Genomic DNA, 12,049 nt, shown 5'->3' with positions numbered 1-12,049 from the left:
CCCGCTCTCCCGGATTTCCCCCCGTTCCGCCCTTCTACACGCCCCCGCTAGAATCATAATAAAAGGTGCCAGGAACCAGCACGCGGGAGAGTCGCTGGGAACACGGACACCCGCGCTTCCGCTGCTGGCGCTCTCCACCAGATGTTATCACCGCGTCTCGTCTCGTTCTTGCGCTGACCTCGCGGTCACGACTACACCAGAGTGAAAGGGAGCGGGTTCATGACGTGGGAGCCCTCCTAGAAGGTCCGGCGGCCCAATGGTACATTGAGTTGTTCCACTGTCAAGCAGAAGAGTGGCGTACCTTACCCCAGTTCGTGAGAGCACTCTGCACCCCAGTTCACAGGATAATTTCTCATATTGACATTCCACTTCCTTCTCAGACTGTTCGCTTCCACTGACAGTTCTGTATGCATAATCCTAGATCTTAGCCCAGAAACGGTATGTATATCTAAACCAAAGGTTAATGGGAAATGGTGGCTTTATGATTGCGGAATAACTTCAAAATGACTGATCGTACCCACTAGTTCTTGTGACACCAAAAAGTAGTCAATAATTGAAACTCTATTGCCTGACCACCTGGGTGGGTGCCATTCAAGATTACTAAATTAAACTTATGGGACATCTGATATAATAGTAACCCTGCAAAATTATGACCTGCATCCAAAGCTTTTCTCTGGTTAAAGGAAGCAGGCCCAACATCCTCTAGCGCAGTGGTTCTCAACCTTCCTAATGCTGCGACCCTTCAATACAGTTCCTCATGTTGTGGTGACCCCCAACAGATGGAGAACACTGATGCAGAGAGTCTTAGGCGACCCCTGTGAAAAGGTCGTTCGACCCCCAAAGGGGTCCCGACCCACAGGTTGAGAACCACTGCTCTAGCGCACAAGAACCAACTCTATCTAGTAGTGAGCTATCTCACTGGCGCATTCGAGCGTTCAAATCTCCCCCTACTATTAAGTGGGCCATAGGGTAATTTTGTAATAAGTATAACAACATCTCTTCCCATTCTGACCATTTCTCTTTAGTCAGAGACCTCGATTGGGAGGGGAAAATGTATATGTTAGCACAAATTATATCAAAGTCTTTTACAAGGCAGTAATACTACCAAAGCCTGAGAATATGGAGTGACAATTTTATTTTTTTCTAGGATCAGATTCTGAGTTTGGCAGAGGTCTTCAATTGGCCTGCACGCTACTGTCCCCACATTTTCCAGTTCATTTCCCTCATAGCACCTCTGCCTTCTTGAGTTAAGATGTATCAAGTTGTTTTTTGGGGGTATTAGTTGCCTCAATTCTTTAAAAAGCAAGTCAGTTTTTTAAAATAAGTAAGGATAGCACTTCTTGAATATTTCTGGTCGATTCATGGATCCGAGACAAAGAATCTGCTGTAAGCTTATAACTGCTTAACCAAGTCTTGTCAGAGGCAGGTGGAGACTCAGGCCATGATGATTCCCCATTGAAGCATTATTAAGATGTATTGTTTCTTGGATGCTTGTTCTCTGCTTGCTCCAATGTAGCAAAAACGGCTGGAAGTAGGGATTCCAGAGATAACATCCATCACAGGTTCAAAAAAGTCAGATTTTTTTTTTGCTTGTTAGCTGGTAAGAACTTTGTGTCTTCATCATTTTGCTCATTGTCAAAAGGCCTTCTCCTTTTATCAGCACCCATAATTTAATTTTAACTAACTGATAGCAGCTGGTGACCTTTCAAATTATCAGAAGTGTCACCAAAAAAAGGAGGAAAAGAGAGGTTTTATGCAAACAGTTCTAGGCTGCCATTGCAGCTTGTCGTTAGAGAGGGCTAATTGCGGCAGTTTCAGTTAAAAATCACAGAAACCCTATTACGTCGAGGTTAAAGCAGGTTGTTAATTCCGGCTGAAAGTAGTAAATGCCAAACTAAAACAATAAAGATAGCAGGTATAAGGGCTGAGTGGCTCCGCCTTTTAAAAACTATTAAAAGGTCTTTCAAAGTAAAAATAATGAACATAGATGCAATTCACTACCTCCTTCAAAGTGCGCCAGAACTGGAGTGTGTCCTATTTGAAAATCAAGCATTCATTGTGTGCCCTGATCCATTAACCTTTATTGGCATAATTACACAGTAGCAAAATACAGTAACCCCTTTATGCACCATTGTTAATGACTAAACATAAAATTTTTGCTACCGGCTCTAAGATCTCCTTACAATCTCAGTCCAAAAGGAATATAAGTATTTGGTTATCAGCTTGCTCTTCAAGACACATCAATAAAGATTCTAAATATTTGCTCCTAGGCCTGTTATAGCGGGGGCAATACAATAAAAAATGAAGAACTGACTCATCACACCCAGTTCCACAGGAACATGGTCTTTCATGATGGGGGATTCCCAAGCCCCTCCCCTGTCTAAGAGCAGACGGTTACACATTACATTTGGCCAGGGTCTGCCCTGGCCGCAGTTCCCCCTCATGCCTGCCCTGGCCGCAGTTCCCCCTCATTCCAACCCTGCTTCCCAAACACTACCTTCTACAGTCTCCACCGTCCAAATTTCCAGGAATTTCCCAAGCTAAAGCTGGCAACCCTACTGTATGTGGAAATTATTGGGACAATTTTCTTCATAATATACTTACACAAAAAAATCCAAACTGGAGGTGACCAAGTAAATCTTCCTTTGTCCTAAATGGGCACAAAGAGTAACCTTCACACTAGAGGAGTTCTTCACTGCCCATAGCCATTTATTACTCTTCCATTTATTCCAAAGGAAATGAAACTTACCAAAATGAGCTTAATGACAACATTTGCTTTTCAACATCTGTTAGTGGAGGCCCAACAGCCTACAATGCCACAAAATCTTCTGAACTAGCAAAAGGGTTGGAAATGGTATCATCGGATTCCAAATTAATATGGGCCATTGTCCAAGTCTGTATAGAAAATGTTAAACCAAGAACACTGTGACGCTGGGAGGGGGTTAAATCAAGAACACTGGACACTGTGAGGGAGAGTTTGATCAGTCCTTTGGGTTACAGTAGTAGACAGAAGTCCTCACCAATGTGAAAAAAACCCTTCATAATTAGATCTTTACATTCTGGTGGTTCAACAAAAAATATTTTTCCAGAATTTAATGCATATTGTTTAAGGTGTTTAGACATAAGAAAAGAGAAAAGAACCCAATTTATCCTGTCGGTCTAAAACAGTATAATTAACACCACTTTAGAGCCAGTAATTTGAGTCTGTTTTGGACACCAATCTGGACTGCATCCCAGGCTCCGAACACACCAGATCACACATTTCATCTGATTTCTACACAGACTAGCACAAGTATATCTTTGTTCCCCATCTTTATATCCCTTTATTTTCTAATCCACAAAGCACTATAAAAAGAGCAGATATTTTGCTCCTCTCTGCTATTTAAAAGGCCTCACAACAGGAAGACTGGATGAAATCTGTCTCAACAGATTTCATTTCTTCTCTGCCCCATTCTCCATTTCCCCCACGTTTATCTCTTTATCTTAAAGGTAACTTCTGCTCCAAATTGGAGTAGCTATGGTTAATTTCTTCTCATTGTGAAAAGGAATCTATCCTGTTTTATGCATTGTCGAAGGCTCTCATGGCTGGATTCAACTGGTTGTTGTGGGTTTTCCGGGCTGTGTGGCCGTGGTCTGGTAGATCCTGTTTTGATTTAGTATTTGCTAATTTTTGCTTAGGACATCCCTCCTCACACATAATAGTTTAACAAATCCCTCAATAAGCTCCACAAGTTCTTTATTAAATCTTTAAACCAGGTCTCTGTCACATACTTCTTTTTCCTGACAGAACTTGCTACCCCTCAGTCCGTCTTTTGAAGTAAAGATTATGTGGCTTTTTTTTTTTTTTTTACCATCTCTTTGCGCAAACATACTGCCATCTATTTTCCCCACTGTAGCACTGTATCTGTTTGAGTACAATTTTTTTACAACCAGAATTGTTCTAACATGTGGTTGTACCTGTGACGTAGAGCAGGTATCAGCAAGCTTTTTAGTACAAAGGCCACATTGTATATTTTATAAACATTCGAGTACCGAAAAAATCAGTTGTATAATTTTTAACAATTTTCCTAATGCTGCAATCTTACGCATGCTCACCTGGGTAGAAATCTATATGCCAAGCAGATGCTCCACCACCAAACCCCAGCTCCTAACTCAGTGACATTTCCAATTCCATTGTTTTTAAAGTGAGCCAAGCAAGATGAGATAGTAAGAAATCTGTGCTTGGATTTACAGCAGATTTCTTTGAGAAATTCTTAAAGAGTTGGGGGAGGGAGGACTGAATTGGGACTGTGATGCTGTTTCCCCACTTTTAATCCTTCTTTAATGCCCTATATCAGTGATGGCGAACCTTTTTGAGACCGAGTGCCCAAATTGCAACCCAAACCCCACTTATTTATCGCAGAGTGCCAACCCAACAATTTAACCTGAATGTTGAGGTTTTAGTTTAGCAAAAAAATGGCTGGCTCCCTCTACCTCCACCCCACCTTCTCAAGCAAGGGCCAGCCTGCTCTAGCCTCCAGCAAGTCCCATGTGCACCACTCTATGCCTCTCTAGCATCTTTGCCTCCTCTGCACCCCCCCCCCTCGGGCAGCAGCCACCTGGAGCACAGGCACCAGGCCCACCAGCCGAGTCCTCCTTGCTCACCGTGGTGCGCACACATCATGCTCAGTGGCCCAGTCCAGCCTAGATGTGTGTGGGGGTGATTTTCCACCCCCCACATGACAAACCCTGTATGCCCACAGAGAGGGCTCCGAGTGCCACCTCTGGCACCCGTGCCATAGGTTCGCCATCACTGCCCTATATCTTTTTGCTTGCTCATCCTACATTCTTTTTATTTTATTTTAGACAATGTATACATTGCTTCTCCAGATACGTGCTGTGCCTTAGGACCTTATGGGTGGTGAAAAAAACAAACATCTTTTTATGGCTTTCCTCGTGAGTCGTTGCTTTTCTCCCCAGCTTACAAGGTTTTTTGTTTGGTTGGTTGGTTGGCCCCTGCAATACAGTGCAAAATATGAAGAGCTGAAGTAGCTTCCTCTTGGTCTACACCAGTGGTTCTCAACCTGGGGGTCAGGACATGAAAAAAGAGCCTGCTTTAGCAGAAAATAAAGTAGCATTGAAGAAAGAATTAGCTGTTGAAAGCAAAAGAGATCCACATCTTGGTGAAATTAATGGCATGGCAAAAAACAGTCATGGATTCAAACTGGATGCATGTACAGAAAATGGAAATGGCAACAGAATATAATCATGATAATTTGCTTGGTAGGCTGTCGTACCAATTATCTTCTTTGTTGCTATAGTTTAAAAAAATTTAAACAAAAAAGAATTAGTTGTCATTTGTCCCTTCTTCCGCTCTTCAAGACTATTGATTGAAGAGCTTTGAGAATACAACTGAAATATACCAAGTTCAGAGCCACACTTTGTGAATTAAAAAAAAAGTTCAATGAAAGGACAGAAAAGTGATTCTCTATCAGGAAGAATTTGAAAAACAAAATAGTGAAGGGTGTGTTTGTGCAGTTGTGTTCCAACTTCTTTAAAAGAAGTTTGAATAAACAAACTCTGCCCTGAGTAAAGAGCTTTCTGAACAGAATGTGCCACAATGAGTTCCGCACTGCACCACATTCCTGATAAGCTTCCCCCACTGCAGCTTATGAATTTTTTTGTTTGGTTTGTTTTTGGAGCCCCTGCAACGCAATGCAAAATATGAAGGGCTGAAGTAGGTTCCTCTTGGTCTACACCATATGACTAGCAATCAGGGCAATACCTTGATTTTTATAATTTATTCAAACTTCTACATTTCAGTTCTCCAAATTCTTAATTACGCCTTCAGATTTAATTAACATTATGGATACTCAGCCAAGAAAATATATCCTTTCCCTCCTAAATATGGAACCCTAAGAAAATATTAAGTATTAGAGAATGAGGAAGAGGAGATAATTCTATTAACTGTCCTATTAATGTTGTTCAATGATTATTATAAGAGTTTTTAACACTCAGAGGACACAGTTCCACAAAAGAGAGAGAGAGAAAAAAAAACAATTGAAGAAAATCAGATGAATGAGACAAAAAAACTGACAAGCTGTTTAGGAACTAAAAAAACCCAACTGTGTCTTGGGAGATGGGAACTGTTGAGTTTGGGCTGGAGGGTGGGGGGAGCTTATCAGGAATGTGGTGCTATAGAGTCTGTACACCAAGACTGCCATTTCCTCCACTTCAACATATTTCTACGAGGTGTCAATCATCTGGAGAGTGTAATTTCATTAGGAAATGAGGATAAAAAGGTAGGCAAAGCAATGATGTATTAGAGAAAATCTCATGAAACTACCAACTTTGAGGAATGTGAGAATCACATTATGTTATTTAAGAACAGACTGTAATGGGGAATTAAGTTATGCATATACAGTTTGTGTAAATGATCTTGGACTTACCAGGAAAGATTAAGGCTCAAAAAGAATAACTGGGTGGCATACATCAGCCTACCACGTCATACTAGTCAAAATAGTGAGATCTGGAGATATTTCACAAAGAGTAGCCAAAATGGTGACTCTTGGCTACTGGCATCGTTTAAGAAAGTTACATTTACATGGGTAACCTTTTATTTATCCACGCACACCCATTGCAGCCCAACCTTTCTCTGTTGCCAGACCCGGTGAATTACCGGTGGTGTTTATGAAAAATAAAGTAGGCTTTCACTTAACTGAAATGAATACAGCCTGTTATCAGCCAATTCAATTTCCTCCACTTTATTTTTTTTATTTCATTTCAATTATATTTGTACCCTGCCCTATCCCTGAAGGGCTCAGACCAGCTAACAACATGATAAACAATACATTTCAACAATATAGCAATAATAATCAGTAACAGTAATAAAATACATAAGACTAAATAGAACCAATTTCAGATGGTGACTAAGCTTTCAGGCTATACAAATTATAACAAAAACAGCAGCATTAACAGACAATTCAGGTATCAACTAAATCCATACAGTATCTAATACATCAATATAAATCAATACATTAGCAACATCAGAGTAGCAATACACAATTTGTCTTTTCCTTTCTGAAAACTTTGGTTGATGATATATCTGGACACTCTCTTTCACGCAAAATGTTACATGTTGTTTCCTGACAACTATCTTGAAGTTTGCAGCTTCTTTTGGGAGTTACAGAAACAAACAGTATTTTAGCAGTAAATCGTCAGTTAGTCTTTGCAGTTTACTGCTGCAAGATTCTGCAAACCAGCATGGCACGGTAATGTGGCACTTAAATTCCTGCTACAACATTGTTTGTGAAAGAATCACAATTTAAGGATATAGCAGAATACATTGATGGTTTAATTTCTTAATGTTTTTTCTGGAAATTAAACATAATTTTTAACAAAGTGTTCTTGGCTTCTATACTGATTTACCATGAGGGAAAAAAGGTTAAAATTCTATATTACTGGTAATCAATAATTTCAATGTAAGCAAAGAACATGAAGGGTGATAATATCAACAAAATTATACTGGGTTATTGTTTCCAAGCATAAAGAGTTTTGAAATGCAAATGCAGAGCTTTCAAAACTATTCTTCCGCAGTGAATCCTCAAATGGAAATAATGTTTAATTTTAGGTAGGTCTGTGAGACACCTTGCCATATCTGAAATAATGTATTTTTATTTTATACCCATATTTTATAATTTTTAACTTCCTGTATATTATTGATGTTCGTTACTTTTTATGACTTAGGGCTGATTTTCTATGAACACTAGTTATATGTATACGTGTGTGTCCTTCAGCTATGAATACTGATGGTCTATCAGCAGGAATTTAACATATGTTAAAACAGCTGGGTTATGGTGACATCCTAGAGTTTTCAAGGCGAAAGATGTTCAGAGGACGTTTACCATTTGGTGGACTCTAATCCGAAGAACTGCATTCAGTCTTCAATGTTCTGAGGTGTGTGTGTGTGTGTGTGTGTGTGTGTGTGTGTGTGAAGTGCTGTCAAGTTGCAGCTAATTCATAATGACATTTCGTGGGCTTTTCAAGGCAAATGTCATGGGCTGCCCACAAAGGAGGCATGAGGCCAGGTGTATTGAACACTCACAGCTTTCCTTTATATAAGTTAGGCAAAGAAACTCACAGAAGCTCACCGCTCCGTTGGTGCAGCTGGGTCCACTCAAACTGTCCGCAAACCCCAGTGCAGCAAAGTTCATACAGAGCAAGTCCACAAGTTCAGCAAAGGTCATACAAGGAAGTCCACAAGGAATCAGTTCAGCAAAGTCCATAAACAGAGTTGTAATCCAGAGGTCAGGTCTAACACACAGTTCAGAGCAGGGCAGCCATCAACCTGAGCTGTTGTCATCTACAAAGGCACGAAGCAGCAACCAGCCCTTTTTATCCATGTGGGAATAATTGCCATGCTTCAGGGAGCCAAGTCTGTGAACACTCACATCTTGCTTAGGGAGCCGAGTCTGATCGCTGTCATTCTGTCAGGTCCCACTGCAGCCGTTGCTGGCGCTGCTCTAGCAGGGTAGGGGAACCAGAAGGATTGCAAGCTGTGGGGGCTAGAGGCGAGCTCTGGGACTGTTCTGGGGGTGCTTGCTGGGCTGGCCCTGGTTCTGTAGTGCCGTCAGAGGCCGGTGTAGCCGCAGCTGGTTCCTCATCCTCCAATGAGTCACTGCTGCCAGGTCTGGCTTCGGGGGTCTCACCTTTGTTGGACTCAAAAGACCAGCATGACAGGCCATCATCCTCACTGTCAGACACAGCGGGGGAACAGACCCTGACACCAAAAGACATTCAGCGGGGGAACAGACCCTGACACCAAAAGACATAAGGCCATTGACTGCCTCTGTATAGCATTCCTATACTTCCTTGATGGTTCCTCATAGCCAGAGACAACCCTGGGACAGCCAAGTCTTATCAATGGCACATAATTCTTATTGACCAGGAAGTCTGAGGGGCAATGTCTGATATACAGCATAAAAGCTCTTCTGCATGAGTACACTTCCATTTCCTCGTGAAGTATTCCCCACAGAACCAATTCATGTGCTCTAATCTGTATAAGGCCATAATTTTATTTGTGTGTATGCATGATGAACCGGACTTTCTGAATAGAAATGTAAGGATTTGAAAATTATTGACTCAAGAACTTGGAGACAAGACTGAAGGACTGTTTTGGAGATAAAGCTAAATTTCAATAAGGCTAAATTGGGGTTATTCCTAGTTCTGGACAGGCTGCACAGGGCTTGGTATCTGAGAATGCTCCTGGGTCTGAGTGTGTTGCTTGGGAGAATTCAGTTACAGGAGTGTCTAGGAAAGTGTTTTAGTTCACCAACTCTGAGGAAGTTCTTCCACAGCTCACTTAGGTCACTTCACTGTGTGACCAGATCTGCCACTTACTCCCTGGAAACCTGACTATACATTACACAGTTTGACCAAGCTCACCTGAGATTTAGTTTGACTCCATGTGTTATGGTAGCTGAGTGACCTGAATTGTGAATTAGGAAGGTAAGATTCATTTATGTTTTTTCACCAATTAAAAACAGAACAAAACCCAACCCAACAAAAACCAACTGTATAGAATAAGTCACAATAAAGTTAAAACAAGTAAAACAGGGAATTTACAGATTTATTATTATTATTATTATTATTATTATTATTATTATTATTATTATTATTATTATTATTATTATTATTATTATTATTATTATTAATTAAACTTGCTATACCGCCCTATCCCCGGAGGAGCTCAGGTGATGAACAACTTATAAAGTCATACAAAAAAACATAAAATCTTAAAACAAGGTACATTCTACAATAGGGCCCATAAGACCGCCACCACCCTCTTCCAAAAATGAGGAGGGGTCCCAATGATGTTAGGGGACCCTACTAGCAGGGGGGGAGGGCGGGGCATTATCGGCGGCTGGACTCTCCAAAGGCCCGGTGGAATTTACATGATTAATTAGTTGCAGAAACAAAGACTCATTGGCGGTGGTGGGATTCAGCAGGTTCACACCACTTTGGCAGAACCGGTTGCTAAAATGGTGCTTGTCGACAAACAGTTGTTAAATTATTTAAATCCCACCACCGGAACCGGTTGCTCAATTGTTTGAATCCCACCACTGCTCATTGGCCCTTAAGTGACATTGCACAATATTTTGCCACCTGGATCAAAGTTGGGGAGTTATGTCCCATAAGAAACTTTTCATTCCACTCCTTTTCACAGTTAATATGCAATCTTTCAACCAAAGACTCAATAATCTTCGAACAAGCTATCATAAAAAGAACATCTGAAAAATGCATGGTCATATGTTATACAGCCAAGACTCTGATCTACAAGGAATTTCTGCATTGTTATGCATCAGCACACCATATCATATTAGTCAAAATAGTGAGATCCAGAGATATTGCATAAAGAGTAGTCAAAATGGGAACTCTTGACTACTGGCACCGTTTAAGAAAGTTACATTTACATGGATAATCTTTTATTTAAGGCATATGAGCCACACCCATTGCATCACAACTTTCCCCCCTTGCCAGAATTATCTTGAATTACTGATGGTGGTTGTGAAAAATAAGATACACTTTGACTTGACTGAAATGAATGGATCTCTTAGCAAATGCATTGGGTGTGTCATTGTAGTACTAACATTTTTACTTATAGAAATGACCTCCAGTGTAATTTACATTTTTAAAAGTCACATGCCTGTTATCAGCCAATTCAATTTCCTCTGCTTTCTTCATCTTTCCCTTTCTGAAAACTTTGGTTGATGATATACCTGGACACTCTCTGGCACGCAATATGTAACTAGTTGTTTCCTGAAAACTATCTTGAGGTTTGCAGCTTCTTTGGGGAGTTACAGAAGCAAACAGTATTTTAGCAGTAAATCATCAGTTAGTCTTTGCAGTTTACTGCTGTAAGATTCTGCAAACCTGCATGGCACAGTAACGTGGTACTTTATAAGTTCCTGATTCCAAGATTATGCTACAACATTGTTTGCAAAAGAGAATCTAAAGGATATAGCCAAATATATTGATGGTTTAATTTTTAATTTTTTCTGGAAATTAAACACAACTTTTTATCAAAGTACTTTTGGCTTTTTTCTGACTCATCATGGAAAAAAGGTAAGATTTCTCTATTATCGATATTTAATATCAATAATGTCAATGTATGCAAGGAATATGAAGGGTGATAATATCAATAAAATTATTATTTCCAAACATAGAGTGTTATTATTTCCAAGCATAGAGAGTTCTGAAGTGCAAGTGAGGAGCAGAAAAAACTTGCAAAACTTCTCACCTGCAGTGAATTCTCAAATAGAAATAATAAGGCAAACCATTCACAGGACCAAGCACGAAGCAATTGCTCCTCCCTTTTTTTCAACATCAAATTTAAAACCAACCAGATGGCAAATTATTTGAGTATACTCCAAGAGCCCAAGTATAGATGGATATACACTAGGGCTCGTTGTAATTCCTTCCTTTGTTCCGTACTCCAAGGGAGGTTTCTTAAAATTGATTCGCAAGAGCGGAAATGTTCCCATTGTATTACAGTGGTGCAATCCATGGAACATATAATGCTCGACTGTCCCAAATATGAGGGAGCTAAGACCAGGCTCTTGGCTCTTCTTCCTGTTAAGTTCAAGGGATACTCCGTTGCTGGGAAGGTTATATTCCTATTAAACAATTCCTCTTCTGTGATTTTAACTGCTGTAGCTAGGTTCCTTTTAGGAATTTTGGAATAATACCTGTGATGGTTTTATGTATGGAACATTTATCTGGATAATGCTGGTTGTTATATTGGTATTATGCCTAATAAAGGTTTTATGTATATATGTATGTAGGGGAAAAAGAAGCCAGATTATGCCTTATTTTAAGTACCTACGATTGTATTAGTAAGAGCTCAAAATATTTTCAGATAGTGGACTCAGGGCCAGACATGATGGGTAAAGAACAGACACAGTTCTTCATTTATCTGCTTCAATATGTGTGTGGTGTGGAAAGTGCCATTACATTGCAACCAACCTATGGTCACCCACTAGGAGTTACAAGGCAAAAGATGAGCAAAGAC

The sequence above is a fragment of the Sphaerodactylus townsendi genome, linkage group LG09, assembly GCF_021028975.2.
Source record: "Sphaerodactylus townsendi isolate TG3544 linkage group LG09, MPM_Stown_v2.3, whole genome shotgun sequence".
In the NCBI taxonomy this organism is placed as follows: domain Eukaryota; kingdom Metazoa; phylum Chordata; class Lepidosauria; order Squamata; family Sphaerodactylidae; genus Sphaerodactylus; species Sphaerodactylus townsendi.
This window is presented reverse-complemented; position numbering follows the sequence as displayed.